This window comes from Cyrtonyx montezumae, unplaced genomic scaffold (assembly GCF_038088225.1).
Source record: "Cyrtonyx montezumae isolate F1298 unplaced genomic scaffold, pur_monq_1.0 scaffold_7, whole genome shotgun sequence".
Lineage (NCBI taxonomy): Eukaryota > Metazoa > Chordata > Aves > Galliformes > Odontophoridae > Cyrtonyx > Cyrtonyx montezumae.
The window spans coordinates 14,647,903-14,670,662 of NW_027072078.1; the positions used below are offsets into that span (position 1 = coordinate 14,647,903).

Here is a 22,760-nt window from a genome sequence, read left to right on the forward strand (position 1 = left end):
CAAAGAGGGCTTGTTGATGCCATCAAGTTCAAGTAACATCCAGGTGCAGTCTCCACCTTCCACCTTTCCCACAGAGCAGAAAAGCCTGCTTTGATAACATACAGCTCAAACTATCAGGAACCCTACATTTGAGAACTGAGGTGACACCTTTACAAAATGTAGAGTGCTAACATGATAAGTTAACCTCAAGAAAGCAGCGTTCAAATCCAGCTAATTTAAGTCTATAGAAGATATTTTGGTACGTGCTATATTGACAGCATACGTATATATTAAAGGGCAGAATTTTCACAGTACAACCCATCAACCAATACTTCAAAGAGACTTGTCAAGTACTGGACACAAACTACTTACAAGGATATAGTTTCCTTTTCTATAATTCATCCACCACTAATTTTGTTTAAGAACAGATTTGCTTATTCAGTACCTCTCAACTACACAGAAATTAATTTCAGTTCTCCCAGCTCTAACATCAAGCACCTTTCTTACAATCATTCCCCTCTCAGCTGGTTTCCAGCACTAGTCTCAGTTCGATTTTCTCACAGTTTTTTGGGGAAAAACTCAAAAATTATTTAGACTTTTACATATCGGTAAAATATCCAAGCTTCTGGGATCATGGGGTTAAAATAAAAAACTGATAATCATTAATTCTAGCCTCATTTTATTTTATTTGTAAGAAAACCATTGCCTTTTTTTATATGCTCCTTTTTTCAGATCAGCACTGAAGCTAGACAAGAACAATAACCTTTAACTTCCACCTTCTTCAGGAGCCTTGTTCTCTATTCTAGAAACAAACTGAGTAGAAACCTTGAGCTCTCATCTCGAGGTGGCACACACTGTATATACGAGTGCTCAACTCATGCCATTACAGAAGGTAAAGCGCAGTTTCCTGTTGAACTTTGAAACAATATCTTATGCATAATGTATAAAATCTGCCAGTTGCATCAACCTTACTTTCTGGTACACTATAAAATGCTTTAAAATGTCACATGCAATACTTCTGCCATAGGTAGCACATCTATTACCAGCTACATGTGACCCCACACTGGCATCCATTTTGTTGCTATCAACAATCACTTGAGCATTACTGATTTTTTGGCTGACAACATCACCTACTGCTTTGTTGTTACATTTAAAGTTGCCGTGGAGACAAAAGAACAACTGAAGAGCAATGTTAACACTTAAGAAATGCTTATTCTTTAGGAAAAAGATGCTACTTGCCAATATGAAGTCTCAGGGTTTGATGGAAGCTATAATAACCAGTAACTCCTGAATCAAAGCCTTGCTCATAAAACAAACAAACAAACAAACAAAAAACAACAAAAAATAGAGCTGTGATTCTTCTTACCCACCCTAATCCTATAGGCAATGAACTGATGTAGAGGAGATCAACTCCCTACCATGTGCATGAGGCATCAGAACAGGAGAATCCGACTTCTGTCCAGTATCCTCAAGAGTAGGACAGTCGCTGTACAGAGAAGCTTACCTTACTTTCTTTTCAGTTTCCTCTGTGCTGCAAGTAATCTCAAAATGGGAAGGAATAAGGAAGTTCCATATTTCATCTTCCTCATAAACTCAAGTAAATTGCTGCTCCATCCATATATGCACAACATAAGCTACAAAAAAAAATAAAAATCAAGGATTCTCTTTGAATTAATTCCCCTAGCCACACAGTTCTGCTTTTCATCTAGCACAACCCTTCCTACACAAAGCACATCTAGAAGCTCGGACAAACAGCTGAGTCCTTCTGCTCTCTTGCCCATAATCCCCAAATGCACATAACCGTACAACTGATTGGAACTGTGCATGCCCAGCCGCTGGATACTTGGCTCATTTCAGATTCCTGTCCTAGATGTCTAATTTCTTCATTTCCCTGCAGTTCCTGAGTAGGTTGAGTACAGAGGATCAAAATGAGCATCACCTGAAGCCTCTTTGACCTAGAATCCTTTTGTTAGTCAGTCAGAAAAAAAAAAATTATACATCTTATAAATAGAAGAATATTACTGGTTTGGTACAGCACATCGGAGACAATCAGTAGCCAACACATGCAGCTGTCAGTGACAGCTGAATATTTTCCTGTACAAGAACTTTCCCTCCCACCAGCCTGACAGCCAGCACTTGGCAACGTGTCCTCTTTCCTGACACCCTAAAGGCAGCAGAAATACAAATCCTGCAGGGACTGCAGTCTGATCCTTTCCCAACAACAGGAGCAGCACTGGCTTCTCAGTCTTCTCCCTTACAAAGTCTGAGGACAGACTTGCCCCTTCCCATGATGTGCAAAGATAACAGTCAGGAGCAAGTATTTTAGAATGAGAGTAGGTGATAGGAAATGAGGAGAAAGACTGGGAAAAATACATTTCTTCCTCTTTCTTCACCAGATACCCCTGCTGAAAGACACCCGCATACCTTTTCCTCTCATTGTGTTATATCTATCCTCTATGCCTTGTTCCTCACAGCTCTGATACCCACTCCTTGCTCCCCCAACTTTCAGAGCCTCCTACAAATGCACAGCTTTCACCAGCCTTGTTCCTATGCCAGGACATGTGCTGCTGACAATAGGAAGAACACTTGACTCTGGAGCTTATCATCCTTTATTTGCATTAGACAAAATCTGCCTTCATAAAGAAGACTTGAGTTGACTTTGGAACTCAGAGAATTAAACGTTAATATATGAAAGAAAAGACTCTGCAGGCTCTGACAGCAGAGGTTCGTTTCTCTAGCTTGGGAGTTTCTGGCTGAGTGAGAACATTCTATTGACAAACTGAATTAGAAAAATCGATCCTAGTTTTACAAATTCTCTGATCTACAGCAAAGATGCTTAAAGTGGAAATAAAATTCTGAAATAACATTGCTTTTTAGTTCTTTAGGGCTAACACTTTTCTATTACTTAAGAGAGAAGAGACAATGGGGAAATAAATTGTTATTACAGTTGTTTAACTTCATCTCAGACACCTGTCTGCAATCCTAAGATCTAAGAGACAATGCAAATGATCACAACAAAAAGAAGAATGAAAACATAAGACTGACTTCATCAAAAAGATGGTGAGACTGAACTTCCCTCAAGCTGGTGGCCCACTTGCAGGAGTTTCATTTCTCCAATCTTGGTTTTCCAATCCTATTCCAGTTAGAGAGAGATTGCAAGTCATCTTGGCAGATACTGGGCAAGAAAGGAATGATCTTCATAACAATTTGTTCAGAGACATCACCGACCCAGCAACAGCATGTGCTATCCCTTTTGGGAGTGCAAACAGAAAGTGCAGAGGACCAGAACTTAAGCATTGTTCCCCAGTGTCACAGCAGCTGCTGAATCCCAAGGAGTCAAGTGCTGAATCCAGGCAACAACAACAAAGAAGAGTCCAGCATGTTGCTCCTCACAAGTTGCCAAGCCCTGCTCCACATTTCTTAAGTTAGCAATGCAGGTAGAGGATAAATTCACCAACAAAATGATGTGGCTTCTGGTCCTTGTACACCTGAATCCAAGCCTGAATTGAAGGGAAAGAATTTCACTCACTATGAAACAAAGTAAAATTCAAAAATGAAAAAGGGAAAAAAAGACGACAACTTTCTTAGACAAAGTGTGAGTTTTTCCAAATTTTGAAAAAAAAATCCAGAAAATTAATACCTTAAGTTATAGACAGCTGTCTTTGAGTGGTAGAGTTTGTCTAAGATTTCACCTCCTATACTGCGTCATTAAATATATTAAAAAAAAAAGACAATAACTGAGCTAACTTGAGACGTTGGAGAAGGGTACTCAGACTACTTGAGTGCAGAGAAAGAAAAGCATTTATAACAACACAAGTGGAGCTTAAATGTATACAATATCAGAAAGGATCCAGACAAGTCAAGAGAATGAAGAACTATGCAGAAAATGCAAACACAAAGGTAACTGAAATTTCCAGCGATAATGACATAAAGGACAGATTTCACCTATATCTTGTTAAGTTAGTACTTCCTCACTGTGCTTTACTCCTCCTTGGCGTACATGGACATGGGAAGTCTTTCCCTTGGGGGGGGGGGGGGGGAGGAGGGCGCAGGTAGCAAGGAGCCACATTGCTGCTGGGAGCCATGGGTTTGGGCAGAGCTTGGTACAGCTGTTAGAGCATCCATACAATGGCCTTGCAATAGCTCACATTAAGAAACCCTGCTGCCCTTTCAGTAAGTCCATTTCTCATCTTTTCATTTCTCATGGTGATGACAAGTATTCCAGATGCAATTTATTAGAACTTTGTACATTTTCTTAGAGGTCAGCATCAAGCAATGGATTAATGTTCCTGGTTTCTTAGGGTATGACAGTATCAAGAGGGTTTTTAAAATTCTTATGAAAGGTCTTAAAATTCTCCCTGGATTTGTATTCGTAATTGGCAGTATTATACAATTTTTAAGTACTGTCTGACTCACAATTGGATGTACAATACTGACTTCATAATAACTTTTTTATGCTTCTTAATATTCCTCACACTTTCATTTCTCTAAGGGTTTAGGATTTCAATCCCTGATGTTTGGATTTAAAAGTAGGAATTCCTCTCTTTCATGTAGAATTCTTTCCTTTGTTTAATTTTAAAAAGCAAAGACAGTGCTAAAATCATTTTTGTTAGAGTTGCATAACTACTTCTCAGAGCACTCCTCAAATAGCTGTAACAGAAGGATTTTCCAAATCTTACAACTCTAGCCCTCCAACTAAGAGGCAAAATAAATCCCTGTGCTTACAGACTCAGCATATTAAAAGTGGATTAATAATTTCTATGTAGACCAAGTATTAGAAAGTTTTTTTTTCTTTGCTCTGTGGTTATTTTTTTTTTAATGTAATTAGAAGCAAACTCTCCCATTCCCTAAAACCTGATTGTTACTTTTAACTCAAAGAACTATTCAGACTTTGTAACATGGGCTATTACTATACTACAGTGATTTTGAAGAAGCAAGTCTTCATTTTTAATGTAATTGGATTCCTGGATATGAGAAAACCCAAACCTGATGGTCTGTTATTTTTGTTTGCTTGTTTGTTTCACTAGTACCAAGTTGTAATAGGATCCTAGCTCTTTCATTACCTCATACCATGTATCAGTGTTCAAACTTGAACAGGAATTCAAATAGGAAAATGATACTGTTATTAATGACCCACCAGCAGACAGCTAAAAGAGGAAGCTGACACCCCTTACAGCTGCTCAAAGCAAGCATTTAGCTTAAAGAACTTTCATGTAATCTAAGAAGTATTCAAAGCACCATGTGTGCACAGAGTATGCCACTAAAAGTAATTGTAAGATTATTGTACACAAAAAAAACATGAATAATCAAGTGGTAGAACACTGTGTGTGTCATGCTTATGAACCCAGCAACATCAGGAACTATCATCTAACTCGACTGCAAGGAAAGCAGTATTCAAAAAATATTTGAGTTCCCTAAATATTCTAAAATGTCTAAAATCTCAAACAATTTTGAAATGCTAAATTTTAATTATGTTAGAATGACTCCCAAACACAACAACAGAACACTATGCCTACTGCTATTTCTAGGATTAATTTAGAAGAAAACTAGCATATATAGAATAGCATATTTGAGGAATAAATACCATAAGCGAAAAATGTTCCTTATTTTGCTACTCTGAGGCATAATCATAGGTGATGAGACGTAAGAAGGAAGTGAATGGTATTCTTATGGATGAATAGTGGCAAAACCAGCAGGACAACCAGCCCAATAAAACAAAAAGTAGAAAGATAGGAAAAGAAGGCTTAGTGCTTCCATAAAAAGATCAGAAAATAACGAAGATGGTGAGTGTAGCCTGTTTTCAGGTATTTTGAAATCAGCTGCATTTGTGTTTCAGTATTATGTCTAGTGTTAAGCTGTGTAATGCTATAATGGATGGAAAGTAACAGTTAATAGCAGGGTGGCAAAGTCTTTGTCTACAGCAAATAAGAACAAGCCCAAATGCAGCAGCTACAGACACAGAAATCAAGGAAAGGAGCTGCTTACTTTTAGAAGGCCTCAGGTACATAGAGATATATCCAACAAGATACGCTCAACTCCACTGCCAACCCTTAAATGAGGTCTGAGAAGGGGTGGATCCTAACTGCATCCCTTCTGGTCACACAAGTGAACTGCATGCACCTGAGCTCGCCTGGGTTGGCCCTGCCTTCCCACCAAGTGCTTAATCACTAGTTCAGGCTGTGACTTAGTATTTCTGCTACAAGCTATCAAATGTATTTTTAATGTGATAGTTACCATAATTTTAAAATTTAAAGAGCACAGAGCCACCAAGTGACCTTGTAGTCTTTAAAATTGCTGAACTTACATCATTTACTGTAGACTGCATTCTGTGAAAAGCTGACCAGTTTTGTTCTACAATTAGAGTTGTACTAATCAGAAACCACTCATCTCTCCCAGTGGCCTTCTTTGCATTCAATATACAGAAACAAATGGAAAGTGACCTCCCTATTAATTTTCACTTTTTTTTTAAATCCTTCATTTTAGTCAGATAAAAATCGTATCTTATGGATTTCTGAGCCAACTTCTATTCTCACAAATGCTATTGTCCATGAGATTTTTACTAGCTGACAGCATTTCCTAAAACAAACAAACAGCAAATACCCAAATGCACCAGTCAGAACACTGTTCAAGGTGAAGCCAGTGTCCCACACCCCGGACTGATCTGCAGTACAGGCACCTGAAACACCATAGCAAAGCTGATCAGCCTTCTGTTTTAAGAAGACATCACAAATGGAATACATGACTTCAGAGATCAGCTCTTCATTCCACTGTAGCGAGTGGCAGAATTTCCAACAAAACCAGAATTAGAAGCTAATATTTTAATGGTAATTAATATGTTAATAATATTGCAGGAACATCCTGCAGAAGTCAGTGGCCTAACTTCATAGCCTATCACATAGTTTAAACTATAAGGACACCAGTAAAAAGCGATGGACACCGTGCTCTTCATCTCCAAATATTTCCTGTACCTTTTACTATTAGAACAGCTACTCTGTCAGTAACATCAAAGTCTCACATGGCACAGAAATTACTTTTTCAGTTAAACCATAAGATTGAATCTCTAGCCTTATTCCTCAATCTTTTTAAAAGCTTTGAACACTTTGAATTAGTCTCCTTTTATGTATATAGTGTCCTTAGTTTCCTATAGCTGTAAGCATGCCTGTAGTCAAGTATCAATTTGTACCTTCAGTGGTATCCCTACTCCACTCTTGACTGTATCCTGTGGGTTTTTTTGTTTGTTTGTTTGTTTTCCAGCAGCCCCACTGTTTCCACAATGTTCCTCCTACATGTTTTGACATCTTTGCCTTCCCTCAGCTTCAGGTAACACAGTTTTAAAAAAAAAAAAAAAGGTTGCAAAGGGACAATTCTCACAAAATACACATTTACTCATGTAGATTGCCTTATTAGCCCCAGCCACTGATTAACTCATAGTTTGATAGCTAAGTTGTAATATACATATCCCAGACACCCTAACAAATTTCCTATTTGTAAAGGAACACCTTTTTTCCCTTAGTTCTAGAATTTGGGGACTACTTGAGAGAAAATAGCCTGGTTCTTGGATTAAAGTAAATGAAGCTTCATTGTTTTGCAAGAAGATGGGAAGGGAGACAACAATAAATTTATAAAAAACTATCTCTGAACATCATGAGTTTCTGTTGCCATTTGTTTTATTTCTTTTGGACTCAGTCTTCTTTTTGTTCGTGATTAAATCTTTAAAGCTCCTATGTTAATGTCTTACAACTAAATTAACATTTGTCCATCAAAAGGGACAAAGTAATCTTTGTAGTCAGCCACAATTTTTCTATGATATATGTGCAGTACTTTGGCTCTGCATGAGGACATAACTCACATAGATTACAGGGCTGCTTTGGCTACTAACTGCCATGCCAGAAGGCTGGTACTAGCCTTTCAAAGAACTTTTCAGAACTATTTTTAGGCCAATTACTGTCATCTCTATTTAAGTTTCAGCTGTGCCACCATGACATGATAACAAACACTAATATACAATAACTCAAATCACTAAGGAGCAGCTGTCGATATCAACAAACTTATAGTCTTCTGTACAGTATTCGTGAAATGTTTGAAAATGTCTATAACCTTACCATGCATAGTTTAGACCAACTTAATTATAATACTTGTTAAGTATTACTATAGAATTTCATGTAAGTAACTAATCCAATTATTATGATGAGTATAAACTGGAACTTGGTCAGTAAAAAAAGCGAGTAGAGAAACAGCTTAAAAAGTAAGCTTATATGTTGCTGTATTGACAGAGTCCTTTTATATATATATATTTACTATTAGAGGCTTAGTTCACTATCCATCTGGGTCTGTTTTTGTGGAGGTCTTATATTGGCTTTCCAGTACTTAAAGGGAGCTTACAAAAGAGCTGGAGAGGGACTCTGTCAGGGAGCATGGTAACAGAACAAGGAGTAACGGCTTTAAACTAAAAGAGGGACATTTAGGTTAAATGTTAGGAAGAAATTTTTCACTCAGTGTGGTGAGACACAGGCACAGTCTGCCCAGAGAATTTTTGGATACCCTATCCCTGGAGGCATTCAAGGCCAGGTTGGATGGGCCCTGGTAGTTGGCAACCCTGCCTATGTCAGGGATTTGGAACTAGTTGATTTTTAAGATCTCTTCCAACTCATTCTATGATCCTAACACCCTATGATTTGTAATATCTTCAAGCATTACTGATGAGGAACTTATCAGAAGTAGTCTACTTCAAGTATACTATCACGTGATAGTACATCTGGTAGCAAAGGCTTACAGTGATATCTCCTACATACTGGTAATGAGAAAGATTCTTGGTTACATTTCACAGCCAAATTAAAAAAAAACATATTGGTTCAGTGCAAATATAATTACCTCTCACTGAGCTTTTCCAGACTGCTCGTTCCTCCAATAAGCTACAACAGTTACTTACAATCTATTCCAATGTCATCAAAGGAAAGAAGCTAAAATGCAATATTCATAAAACAGAATATGACTTAGATCAGCAAGAAGCAAAGTGGTTCAACTCTGCAGAACTTACAGAGACAGGCCTTCTGATACACATCAGCAAGAACAACTTAAATGTTCACGATTCTATTTTAGTAATTGTTATATACAATAATTTATTGTTGCATTTTTGTTTGTTTGTTAAATTCTTTACAACAATGAATAAAACCCAAAGCATTCCAAACTGTGTGCTAATACAGAAGTTGCTGGAGACTTTTTGGTGGGGAGAGGAGCATGGCACATTACTTTGGAATACTGCTCAGCATTTTCTCAATGAAAATATTCTATAAGCTTAAGACAGACTATCTAAGTTGTTAAGCAACATGGTGGTTTTGTGTAACACCATAAAATGTATGACAGTATGCTTTCATGGGCAAGAACGAAAAATAGAGGTAATGAGGAGCAAAGTATAATGAGTTGAACTTAGACATTCTTTTACGTAGAGCAAGTGCCTTGACATTTAACAATACATGTATTGTTGTAAAATCACAAAGAGGAAGAGTTCAAAAAGAAATCTTATTTCTCCATTCTGAAAGCTCTCTTTCTTCAAGTTTCTAATAAAATTCAGAAAGAACAATCTGATTTTTTAGCCATCTCCTTCAGTTTAGAACAAGACACTGTAAGCAGAGGGAAAAAACAATAGCTTCAATTATAATTTAACTAAACATGAAAACTTCAATACACTTTTTTTTTTTTTAATCTGGTACCACACAGGCAAATCCATACAAATGTGATGCTAAACAAGAAAGCAATACAAAGCAGAGCTCTGCACCAGATATGAAGATCTGAAATGCCCAACTGGTAGTTTCTGAAAATAACCAAAAGTACCTTGCAAATACTGCTGAGATGCCTCATATCCTATAGATAACTGCATTTATCACTGTTATATCAATTACTGTGTCTTCAAGTGAAGGAATCTGCTTTATCAGGGAACATCAGACACTGGGTTGGATCAGTGCCCAAAGAGCTCTCTGGGTAGCATTGCCCTTTGAAAAGTGCAAGTCTGAGCTTCATTTCTCATTTGTAATAACCATTAATAAAACCACTTAATAAAACAGATTTCAACTGTGAAGACTAGGAAATTAAATTGGGTTTCACAGTATAAGCTGAACTTCACTCTCTGGCTTTGATTATTATAGTAGGCAATGCATTTAGAGTAACTAGGGGGGGGGTCAGAGGGTAATTTTTATCATAAAATCACATTTTCCAGTAGCCTATAGTCAGTCCATTAGTTTTAACTCTCTTCAGAGAACAGCTATTACAAATACACCAGAGGGCATATATGAAGAAAAACTGGTAGACATCACCCAGTTAAGGTTACCTGATAATGTTCATTGTGAAGAATTCTTAAAACTTCGGGGGGGGGGGGGGGGGGTGGGAACGGGACTGACTCTTCACATTTCTGTTGGCAATCAAGATTCAAAAGAATTTCCTAAGACTATCCACTTGATCTTTAATATACTGACATAACTTCTCTCTCTCACTCATTTTTCACACATAGCACAATGCCACTGACAATCATTCATACCTACAGAGTTTAGGGAACAACAACATTTTTCATCTTCACAATAAGGATGTTGGAAAAAAGAGGAACTGAGAAAGATTTGGCTTCCTCGTATAAGTTTCTGGATTCATTAACTTTCCAATTCAAGAGGAAAATTTCAGCTGATTTTGTCAGCTAATAATATTTGCTCTGCAACTCCGACAACAACTAGAAATAATATACTGACTCCTGCCCTTTCTTATACCTGCTCTGAGATAAGCTGTATTCTTGCATCTTCTTGCTTACCTGCCAGCATTAAGGCAGAATGTGCCCCCAAAGGCACCCAGCACCAACAGAAATAAATACCACAACAAAGGACTACAGGGAGCTATAATTGCATCACACAGAAAGAAACTAACTACGTCAAGGAAAGCCATATAAGGACCAGATTTTTCCTTTATTAATCTACGTAGTCTCGCAAAAATGATAATGAAAGAGCTGATCAAAATCTCAGGAATTAAAACAGGAGGAACCCTGTTTCAAATATACTTCTAAACAATCCCTTGCTTTACTTGCACAACTTCAAATCTCGGAGAACAAGGTTCTGCAGAATTCAATCCAAACCCATCCCTAACCAAAACCATCTTTAACTAAAAAGAAAGTTGTTGTTCTCATGGATCCTACCTTTTTACCAGTCAAACCAGGTTTTGTAGGAGAGAGCACTGCTTGTCTTTGTGTCCACTACCTTATTGATTATAGTGTAAATATCAGGCTTCCTGCTTGTCGAGAAATGACTGCAAAGATTCTTTCAGTTCTGTTTGCACACTTCAAACCAATGCTTGATTCAGAACAGGGAAGTTTATGTAATGTTCCACAGAAACTGCAGTGCATCATGGCTCATTTTAATTCAGGTATGAATACATGACAGATGAATTCACAAAACACTCCTTTCATCTGAAATTTAAGTAGTAACCCTTTTCTCCCTGAAGATTTAAGCTGCTTTCAGTGATGAAATCATTATATTCTCCTGTTTCTTTAAAGCAGTGCTGGATAGAACAGTTTAGGATGAATCCAGAATTTATTCAAAAGACAGCATACCATCAGCTATAAGGATATTTGAATAAGTCACTCCAGAAGATCTCAATGTTCTCTAAAACTACAGAAAGCAATGATTTTAAAGTTTGCTGGAAGCACTTTAGCATTATAACACATAAAAATACCTTCTTCCCAAAGACCAAAATTTCAAGTACTGAACAGAACCAAATATCTGCTTGCAGAAAACAAGAAATCAGTTCACACATTTGGGGTATCTAAATACAAACTTATGATGCAAATTGTATGTCCATTTTGCCCACTACCAATGCCTATTCTGAACATTTTCCTTACTATTAACACTGGTTATATCACACAGAGGTCTATTTAAGTAACTTGTAGGAAGGAAAGTAATAGTGAAGTACCTATGTACTTCTGGATTGCATTCATTATCCATACACCTATCAGAAGCTCAGAGCCTTGGTTCAGACAACCTTTTCTGTGCCCACTACAGCTTCTTGTGCCCATGGCTCTGAGCCCTGCACCTGTCTCCCAGAAAGCTGGGTCAGAGCATCTCTGCCACCAGCAAGTGTTAGAATTATTCCCTCATCTGGCAACATTCATCTTTCTCAATCCTTGTTAAAATTCACATTATTTACAGTACATTTTCCATGCTGTATTTGCAGCCCTGAAGCACCTGCAAATATGCAACTAATTTTGCTGAAATCTGTACAATTTAATTGGACTAAGCTAAATACTATACCAGTAATAAATCCTTAAAAATATTTCCAGAGGACATTTGCTTGTCTTCAGAATGTTAAAACAAGGTGTCAACCAAAAATGATGGTAAATGGATGATGTATTTTTTGGTAAAGAAAGAAATAAAATTTGGGTTTTTTTTAAAACGTAGAAAGCTGGTGAAACTGGATTTGTCACAGCCAAAGGACAGTTATACTTACACAGAGCAGTAGCTGTCTTACAACATTCAATTCACAGCATATAAACATTATGTCAGTACTTATTTTGACATCTGAAAAAATAATATGAATCACATTCCTCCACAATTTGCTTCTTGTACAAAGTCAGTGTTTTCTACAAGGTAATCTCCTAACTACAAGCAGGACTTTAAGAAGGAGAGCATTTATCCGTTTTTGACCTAACAAGAAATCTGAAGAAAAACTTTCTGAAAGCACTGTGAACATTTTTAACATCACTGCTAAGCAGTACACTGAAACCTGTGATGCATTAACATTTCATAAGCACAACAATTGCTTTTTCAAGTACATAAGAACACATTTCCTATTTCAAATGTCATTCCTATATAATACTTTCAACAGCCATAAATAACACAGCATCAGTCAACAGGATTTAGCAGCATAATGCTAAAAGGAAATGAAAGACATTCAAAAATCAAGCATTAAATTTTTTAGAGTCAGATATCACACGCTCATAAGGAAGAAACAAATTAATTTCAATACTTAAGGAATACATTCTTCCAATGGGCTTACTAACAAGAATTTTCATCAACAGCTTTCCTTCAGAAAATGTCATGATTACCATCTGAACGGGGAGAAAAAAAGAGAAAGTAAATGCTGGTCTTGGCATTTGTAGTTTTTATTATTATTATTATTATTATTTAGTTTACCTAAAGATAAAAAAGGTATCTAGAAAAATAGATTATAGGCTCTCACAAGCCAGTATTTCCTAATTCAACTGCTCAGCTCCTAAATTACAGCAAAGAATTACGGCTTTCACTGATGCATTGCTATTAAAAATAAATCAGCAAAACACGACGTGTTTCTCCTTTGGTATGGCTGGAGTAAGCATACAGCATTCTATTATGCAGCTAGGTGAGAGACAGATTTCAACCTCCTCATGGAATTACTTACCCAGGAGCATGTTTCTCATCTATAGTGAGTTCTGCAGAACAGAAAACTCTGCTCAATAGATATAGCAAAGCGAATGTTCCCACAAACTCCTTTTAGAGTCTGCTTGAGTTTTGAGTAGGGCTTGAACTCGAGTTACTGAGAAATGTGCCTTGCCCCATAAAGCCACTGGAATATTTTACTTCACTCTCATTGGTGAATGACACCTCTTCAGACTACACCAAAGTGAAGCAGAGACATCACTGGCTGGTGCGACCTCGAACTGAGGTAGCAAAACAAGTAGTCCCTACAGTTAAGTTTTAAAGTGATGTATTTTATTACAGCTGTCCTGAAATTGGTTTTAGCTCATTGCCTATATTTAAGCAAGTCAAAAACTCTATACAGAATTCTTGTATTACACAAGGTGTTTTGTTACACAAAACTAAGCACATAAGTGGTAGGCTAAGTTCCGGTTCTGCAGAAAGTGAACGGCTGTTATTTCTTCCTACTGTACCTGATTACATTACCTGAATTGGTTTCATTAGATAGAAAAAATATTTCCTTTAAAGAAATACCAGCAGTGAGCAGGTTTGGGACTTTTTTGAGTCATCTGAAAGCTGAGACTTGAATCATAAATTCCTAATAAGAAGAGGTGTCCCTGTTCTGGACCTCTTCACCTCAGGATGTGCCAGTACACTCAATATAACTGAGGTTTAAGTAGAACTTTGGACACCTCAGAATTTTAGCAAGACAATCCCAGTAAACATGCTTGATAGAAAAAATCTTATCAAAACAAATACGTACACCACCAAGAAACCCAAGAGCATTAGTAAAAGATCTTCACTCCAACTGCACGAATTTTCATCACATAATATCAGACAATTCCTCATAGAGAAATGGACCATTATGAAACAAGGTTTGTATACAGTTCTTCTACCTTAGTGTTTTACCTTAGATGTAGAGAGATAAGATTTATTTGATTTCCTCATTCAGTTTTAGGAAAGTTGAAGGATGGGAGGAGAGAAAGAATAGGATTTTTAAAAGCACACCACTTGGAACAAATTTCCTCAAACCTAGGAATACTAGAGAAAATCTTTCCAAACAGATTAATTTGTATGAAGTCCTTTGCAAGAAGTTCCATTGACGACAGCCTTCTCCAGGGTGGAACTACTGGCTGCTGAAAACAGCACACACTAAACTTTAGACAAAACTTTTTAGTTTTTCTTCATTCTCCCACTCCTTATCTTCTCAATAAAAAGGACATTACTTTGATAATAACTTGCCACCATGACTTGGCAGCAAATACTCGATTTTGTTGACATCCTGAAATTTTTGGTACTCTTGTTAAAAGTCCTTTCCTATTTACTTATTTATTTTAGACAAGAGGAGGGGCATTGCTAGCAGTAACGATCACAGAAAAAAAACAGTGGAAAAAATGAATCAGTTCTGACAAAATAAGACAAATAAAAATGAAACCCAATTAAATCCTGATTTTTAAGTAAATCTTGTGATCTTGGAAGATGTGACTCATTCTCATTGCGCACTTGGGTTTGGCAGCACCAAACCCCTACGAAATTTTATGTGTATTTTATATAGACTCAGATGACTTAGCAAGATGACCAGTATTCCCAAGAAAATACTACATTCTCTCATGCTGACAGTAATAGTACTACTTGTATTTTTTGTGAAGTCTGGAGGCTTTAAAAAGAAAAATTTGTGCTGTAACCACAGAAATGTTTCATACATTCTGTAAACATGCAGGATATTTGTGTGTTACAGTATGACAAAATGGCAAGGGCTACACGGCCTTGAACCAGCAATCATGCTTCCTCCACTTATTCAACTACTATAATGTCTCCTTCTTGGCAATGCTTGATAGTTTCATCTGAGCACCTTTACAAGCCACTAGTACTCTCAGGTTTGTCCACGTAGATGGTTTGGAAGGCCAAATAAGAACACTATTCTTCCAAGCAGCAGCTTGGAGTGGTCATGCAGCAGCTGCATTATAGATGATACTAAAGAGCTAAAGAAGCAACACAGGCTAGAAAAGGTACTGAAAGAGAAAGAGAGAAAGAGGGGAATGCAGAGGAGAAAGGTTAGGGGGGAAAAAAAAGGGTGTAAAAAACCAAAGCATATTGTGTGAGAGAAGAATGGAATGAAAGACAGGGCAAAATGTTATTATAAGATAGGGAAAGGCAGAGGGGCAGAGCTGAAAGTAAAGCAAAACCATTAGGGACAAATGAAATAAAAAAGGCAAAGAACAAAGGTAAATGAAATATGACAAAAATGAACACAATTTTTTTTTTCCCATCTAGCTATCAGAAGATGACCTTCCAGAAGATAATGAGGTACAACATTCACTGCAGCCTGGTACATGCTACCACAAACCTCAAGAAGGTAAAGGGAGGGTGCAAGAGCACGTACACTGAGACTGCATAGTAACAAGTGGATAAGCAGCTGTTGAGCAGCTGGGGGTGAGCACACTCAGGCCTTGCTCACAAGCAGCTCCCACAGCCCATGAATGAGGAGCTGACAAACAGCACAAATTATAAGCTGCTCCAGCAGCATGTTTTTACCCAAGTTTAAATTTCCACACATACCCTGAATTTTCCAGGTATCTCACATCACTACTGAAGAAATGATAGTTTGAGCATTTATAATAGCTTCTCTACTATAGCTTGCCAATAAGTTTTAATAATAAAAATAACTTGGAACCCATCAGTACCTATACAGAACTGGCATTAAGACTTCTATTCTTTTTACCCTCTCAAATTGCTTTGATACAGACAAATCTCTCCAGCAGGCAACAATATAACAGGCTTATATTCTGACTGTCACTTAGGGACTCTAAGAATTGCACTGTCAGGATTCTGCTGAAAAAAGAAAAGAACAGTATATGCAAACCTGTTTGTTTTTTTTTCAGCTTGACCACTGAGCCACTCAACCTTCCAAATGTTCAAAATTTAGTGCTTACAACTTGCACAGAAATTAATGTCAAACTGTAAAAATGGCATCCTGCTGTTCAACCCATAAGATGCTTCTCTGCATGAGCATGTTTGGATCCTTTAGGCTTAATCTCTTCCTTTTGTGCATGAACAACTCTTCACACCTGTTATACCTGTTCTCAAGGTTGTATCTTCCATACAACATCTGCTGTTGCATACAGAAGTGTTGCAGTAGACTTTCACAAAAGAGAAAAATGGTCTATAGCTACTTAATGTAGCATGAACTACAGAAAAAAATCAGTACAGTTTCGATTGCATTACTATGGTAGATAATTCATCACAATTCTTAATCCTCATCTCTATCTAGCAAACATTTTTTCATGTTGTATTGAAGAGTGTTAATGTTAAGACCTCAACTAAAATGAATATCTCAATGAAAGTATAATGATGAATGGATAGATGGAATACTGAAATGAGCACTGATGAACTACAAGCACTCTCCAGAGAAAATGACTTAAACTAGTGTCTAGTATATGAAAAAAAGACCCTTTTTCAATGACCCACAACTATTCTGTATCTTAGAATAAAGGATTCACAACTATAATCCAAATTCTGCTAAGTATAAGAAATGTCAAATCATCCACACTTTTTGAAACCTCAAGGCAGTATTCAAAACCAAGGCAAGGTAGCTCCAATAGGCAACATTACTGCCCTGTCTCACATGCTGGCTGCCATGGAGAGGCATTTTAATCCAATGCATTTTATGTGGTCACCCTAGTTTGAAGGTGCAAAACAGAAGTAAGAAAAGCGGTATAATGGCATGACCCTACCATACAGATACACAGGAACAGTCAGAAGACATTGTCAAGCACAGATGAGAATCTGACCTAAGATTAGAGTTTGTCATTATAGTGTTCAGAAGAGAGAAGATGTCTTGGGATCACCCCAGTAAGTAATTACTTAATTGCAGTCAGAAAATAAAAATGACGAACTTATTTTCTGCTTTGGATCTTCTGTTATCAAACACTGCACAACAAAAACTTTTACATGTAATACATCAGATCCTTAACCCTTTTTTTTGCAGTGATCACCAATTCTGAAAGACACATCACCTTCTAGCTCCACAAATTTGTTTGCATCAGATTTCTGTGTAATACATAGAAAAATTTAGGATATAAGAAGTTATTTGAAAATAGCGAAGTTTTAAATCATGTATTTATCTACTCCAGCTTTAAACTTTCAAAATTCAGAAACACACTTATGCTAATGTTAACAATAAAAGAGTTCATAAATAATGTGAATAAAGGAGAATCATAGAGCTTAACTAGCTGCAAGCTAGCCTTAAACATTCCATAAAACATCCCTTGATGACTTTTAACTTTATGTAGTACAATAATGCTGAGAGGTGTCAAGTGACATTAAGCTCTGCAGTACTGAATGCTGCATGCACAAGCTAAGAAAGAATTTCTGACTTAAGAGATTACAATGTCATCAAGCAGTACCAGAAAGGATACAGACAAGCACATCTAGTTTATGTACAGAATTAAAACATCTGTGACTTACCCCAAAAATGCCTGTTATATGCTCTGCTATACAACAGCAAATCATCTCTACTAAGAATGTTCTTTTCCGGTGCTTTAAAAGTAATAATAGAAAGACCTATTCAGACATCTTTATTAGGGATGGAAAACAGTTATCCCATCACAACAGATAAACACCACTAACACTGCTCCTGAAACAGTCAGTACTTTTAGAAAGTAATGACAACACTGAAGAAAGAATGACAAAATCAAAAGAAGAACAACAAATAAAACAAGAGGTGTAATAGTTCGCCGTTTACAAATAGTAACGTCATTTACAAAGCACTTTGCCACAGAGGAACAAGTGCCCTCTTGTTTCCAAAATCGTTGTGCAATCCAGGCTGAGAAACTTTGTGCGTGGGGAAAAAAAAAAAAAAAAAAAAAAAAAAGGAGGCATTAAGGAAAAAAGAAAATAAGAAAAGAGAACTGTGGGAATGGATTTGAGCCACTAAAAGAACTTCCTACCCCTTTGCAGAGAGAAGTTCACTGTGGCATATAGTGATACCAGTAAGAGCCATTATCTTGCATACTGGAGGTACTGGACTCCACTATCATGAATGCATTGAAAAGAACTTTAAGTACCTTGAGAAGCATTTTTGACACCAGAAAACTGAAAATACTGTAAGGATTCTGGGAGATGAGCATGTTGATGAAAACAAACACCTAAATAAAATAAATGAGAATCAATCAGCATGATTCTCTCTATTGTTAAGGGATAACAGACCTCAACAAACCAATCATCAATGGAGGTAGAGATGGCTGCAGTCACAGAAATGTCAGGTGATGATAAAAAAAATTAGAAAGATATTTGCACTGACATGAAGAAGGAAGAGAGTTTTTTGAGGCACTGAATTTGAAAATACATTCAAATCCTGCGAATGATTGTAAGAGGCTTTTGAATTAAAAAAAAAAAAAGAGAAAAACATGCTTACTGTTTGGAAGGACTAATATGCCAAAAAATTTAATATAGTCAGGAAGTATGAAAGCAGTTTTAGTGAGAGAATGAAGCCAAAAGAATGAACAACACATCTGGTAAGGATGTGTTACATTACAGTAAGGACTGATAGTTTAAATCCTATCAGTCCCGATTTAATGACCATTTCATACCAATTAGTCATCTGCCCCTTTTGTCTCTCTCGAATGTTTCAAAACAAAATTTTAAACCAGAAGCAGCAGCACAGCGTAGGCAAAAAACAGCTGATGCACAGATTTGTTTCATTTAAATTTTTAAAAAGATAAAGGCAGGCATACTGATTCATTTGAAGTTCATATTTTTGACTGGAAGTTTTTGTTATTGTTGTTGTGGGATTTTTTCCCTTTTTTATTATTTTTATTTTTTAATAATACTCAGAGTGAATGATATTAGAGCTTCTCTCAAATTTGTCCTAGTCACAGTCCACCATTAACTTCTGATGTTTGAGTGCTGACATATGAGAATAACAACATCCCGATGCAAGAAGAATAAGAAAAGAAATGGAACTGTGCAAAGAACTACCACACCTGATTCACAGGCTCACTTATTAGGGGTATTTATTGGCAAACTTATGAGACATTTATGTTTGCTTCTGCTCAAATTGTACCTTTTCTTTTTCTTCCAAATGGACATTCTCATCTAATGCCAAGCCAGAATAGGACATTTCCACGGATGAAAACAGATGAAAGTGATAAAATAGAAAGAAGGTGAGAAGACTGTACGGTCTCATCATAATTTGGGCATTTCAGCAGGGTTCAACTATGATACAGTGCAACTCACTCTGCATTTGTGTTAAGCTCTAGTTGTAAAACAGATGCTGAGAAACACCTCCTGCTTCCAGCGGCTGAGTTGCTTCATTGGCACAAGCTAAGAAACACTATTTCCACCTCTGCTTTTTAAATGTGAAGGGAAATATCTGTTCTGCGACTGTATTGGATCCAGTCTTCCCCTACACAGCCTCTTCAAATTAGAAAGGCACATTCCCCAAAGCCCTCTCTTCCCTTCAGTCCTTCCTCTCTATTTACCACTTTCTCAGGTTTCCTTCTCTTGGTCTTGACGTTCATCAATTTCCCTGGGCAGGTATATCATTGGCCTCTTTGTTCATTCTTCCTGTACATCAATTAATTCTCCTCTTTCTCGATGCTTTTTCCGGGTTTGCACTGTGTTTCACACTAGACCTACAAAGTATTTCTGCAGACTAACAAAGCAAGGACATGCACTGCAAGGCTAGCTGGAATGAATGCACACTGCTGTGTCAGCACAGCCACCTTGAAAATCACAGAATGGAAGAGAGCTGTAAGAAACAGAGCCACCAGGACACCAGAATCCACATCAGGGTATTTTGGAAGGGGAGAAAGTGTCTAAGAAGCAGATCCAGGGCTCTGCACTGTAGGGAGGAAGCTTTCTGCACGCAGGGAGCTGAATGTGTGGATGTAAGGACAGGGTCTGTCCCTCTGAAACAGACAGCATGCTACTCTACAAGCGGATCAGACTCTCCCTGAGCATGGTGACAAGTAGTAGCTCCTTTTTATTTCAGCTTTAGGTGCGAAAACCAATTAAACTGCTTAACTGAAACAAGACACAGGGTTAATTTCTCTTGGCAGTCAGTCTTCTCTTTCCATCAAATTATGCACAGGCTTTGCAGAGGTAGCATCTGTACCAATGCACTGGAACAAGAAGCAGATTTGTACCTGTTAAAATCCATCCCAAAAGGTTTGCATGTTCACAGATGCACACGGTCTTTTGAAAGTTTGCAAGATTCTCTAAGTATTTATATATACTACAAATACAAGCATATGCTCATAAAGCTGTGTATGAACAAGTGTGGTATGTACAGAAGGTTGGCTGAAAATTTTCAGGCTGTATTTCTAGGATAGGAGCAGAAAAAACCCTGCCTCCCTTCCACCTCCAGGAACAGCATCACATCCTTGGGCTCAAAAGCAGACATCTGTCCCTACACTTTTGATGGAAAATACCATTCCATGCTCTGTAGACTTCAAAGCCAACTATTTTAAAACATTACATGTTTTTTCTGTAAGGTATGGGGCTACCAGGTCAAAATCACAGGGACATCTCAGAGAAATTACTTCATGCTGAAATGCTATCTCTGAATCACATCATGTTCAGAAAGCTTTTTGCTTAGAAGGTTATTCTCAGAATATAGATGACAACCACTCTTTCCAGTCTGGATAAAGCACTAATCTCACAAGATTAACCCCTAAGATTCTAATTGATATCTTAGCTACCTTTTACTATCTTTTAGCTATGATATTTCCGACAGCAACTTTGGGACAACCTGCTCACATAGGATCCTCTTCCTTTACCAGAACTATTCACTCAGCTAATCCAAGTTCCACAGAGACACTTAAAGTACTGGAAGCAGTGTTACTCCAGACACCTGTTATGAATTTAAGCAACCCAATTTAATTAGCCATCTGAGTTTGCCCCATCAGAATGGCATACATTTTCACCGATTTTCTTAATAGAAATTTGTATGTACTTCAACAGATTAGCACTGCAGCCTGCTACCTCTTTGGCACAGAGTCAACATACTGCAATGCATGACAGGGCAGATTTATGCCAATAAAAACACAATTGAGCTTTTAATTATTATATGGAAAGTGCACAAGTACCAGTTGTTGTCGTTTTTAAATACTAGACATGCATATTCATATATATATTTTTTCACTGTCTAAATCTCATTCCAATTCTGTTATTTCAGTACTGTTGTTATCTAAATACAAATATCAAAGAGTAAAGATGTTTGACTAATATTTTCCTAATCTACTGACCTGTTCAATGCTTTATTGGGCAGAAGATGGAGCTAGCAGCTATCTACAAGCATGACAGAGAAACATTTAAGCCTTATTTTCACTTGTCATTAAATTTGCCCTACATTAAGAATGCTTCAGCATATTAATTAGGGCTTGAACTCTCACAAGCTTTTCCTCTCCCCAAACTTACTGATTCATGTAGTGACTTCCAGTAGCTCTGCTCTGCTCTACAGCAAGTCCAGGTCACTACTCAGGTGGTTCTGTGCTTACCCAGGATATTCCTCCTGGGTGCAAGGGAGACAAGCATTCAGAAATAGGGCTGCACAGAGCAGCATGCAAGGCTAGTTCACACTTCCTCTTTTCAGAGGTATGGATAACAGTGGACTGTAATTCCTTTTATCTCATTTTCACTTATCCTTGCAATACACAAGGGTCCTTTTCCTGGGAATGGATTAACTGAGCAGCACAAGGTGCTAACTGCACTGAAGTCTAAGTGCCTGAACTTAAGAGAAGAGCAGCAGGAGAAAGGAGCTCCCCCACTCTCAAACTACATGCACTTAAGAAGAATATTTACTGTTCTTGCATTTTCTCCTTGTTCTTTATTTTCTCCATGCTCTCTGCTGAGCATGTCATATCTTCTTTCACCTTATCAGTTTCAAAAAAAAAATAAAAAATTAACCAGCATGCAAAAGTTAAGCAGACATAATGGAAGATGAACGGAAGATGAACAGAATTGTCTGACCTTGGGATAACTCACTAAGATTTCCTCTTCTCAGTTTCACTCTCTGTAGATAAAAATAACATCTTTACCTACAAGGTTCTTCCAAAAATTCATCATTAGACAGAAATTCATTAACAAAAAACTGACTTTGGTTTCTTATTAAAAAAAAAAAACATCTCTAGAGAAAGACTAAAGAAGGACACTCAGGTAAATTAGCACTTCAACTGATATTTCAAGTCATCATTAAAAGTAGGTATATTTTGTTTAAAAGAAAATTACTACCTCAGGAAGAAGTACAGGAATTTTAATTTTAATTATTATTTTTAACTCCTTCAAAATCAGAGGGAATAAGATAGACTAATATCAGTCTTGCCACGAAGCACATTTTCTCCCCAGGGGGTTGAC

The 22,760-nt window shown here is 37.2% G+C and overlaps 1 protein-coding gene across 3 annotated transcripts in view; it reads right to left on the reverse strand.

Moving 5' to 3' along the window:
• Nucleotides 1-22,760, reverse strand: part of ZNF385B (zinc finger protein 385B) — a 140,654-nt gene that overhangs the window by 59,329 nt on the left and 58,565 nt on the right. The window contains exon 1 of one of the 3 annotated variants that reach the window (XM_065750487.1): nucleotides 1,484-1,526. The exons of the other annotated variants lie outside the window; for them this stretch is intronic. The gene's annotated coding sequence lies outside the window, so the exon portion shown is untranslated. Of the gene's footprint in view, nucleotides 1-1,483; nucleotides 1,527-22,760 lie in introns of those variants that run through there. 3 annotated transcript variants of the gene reach the window in all.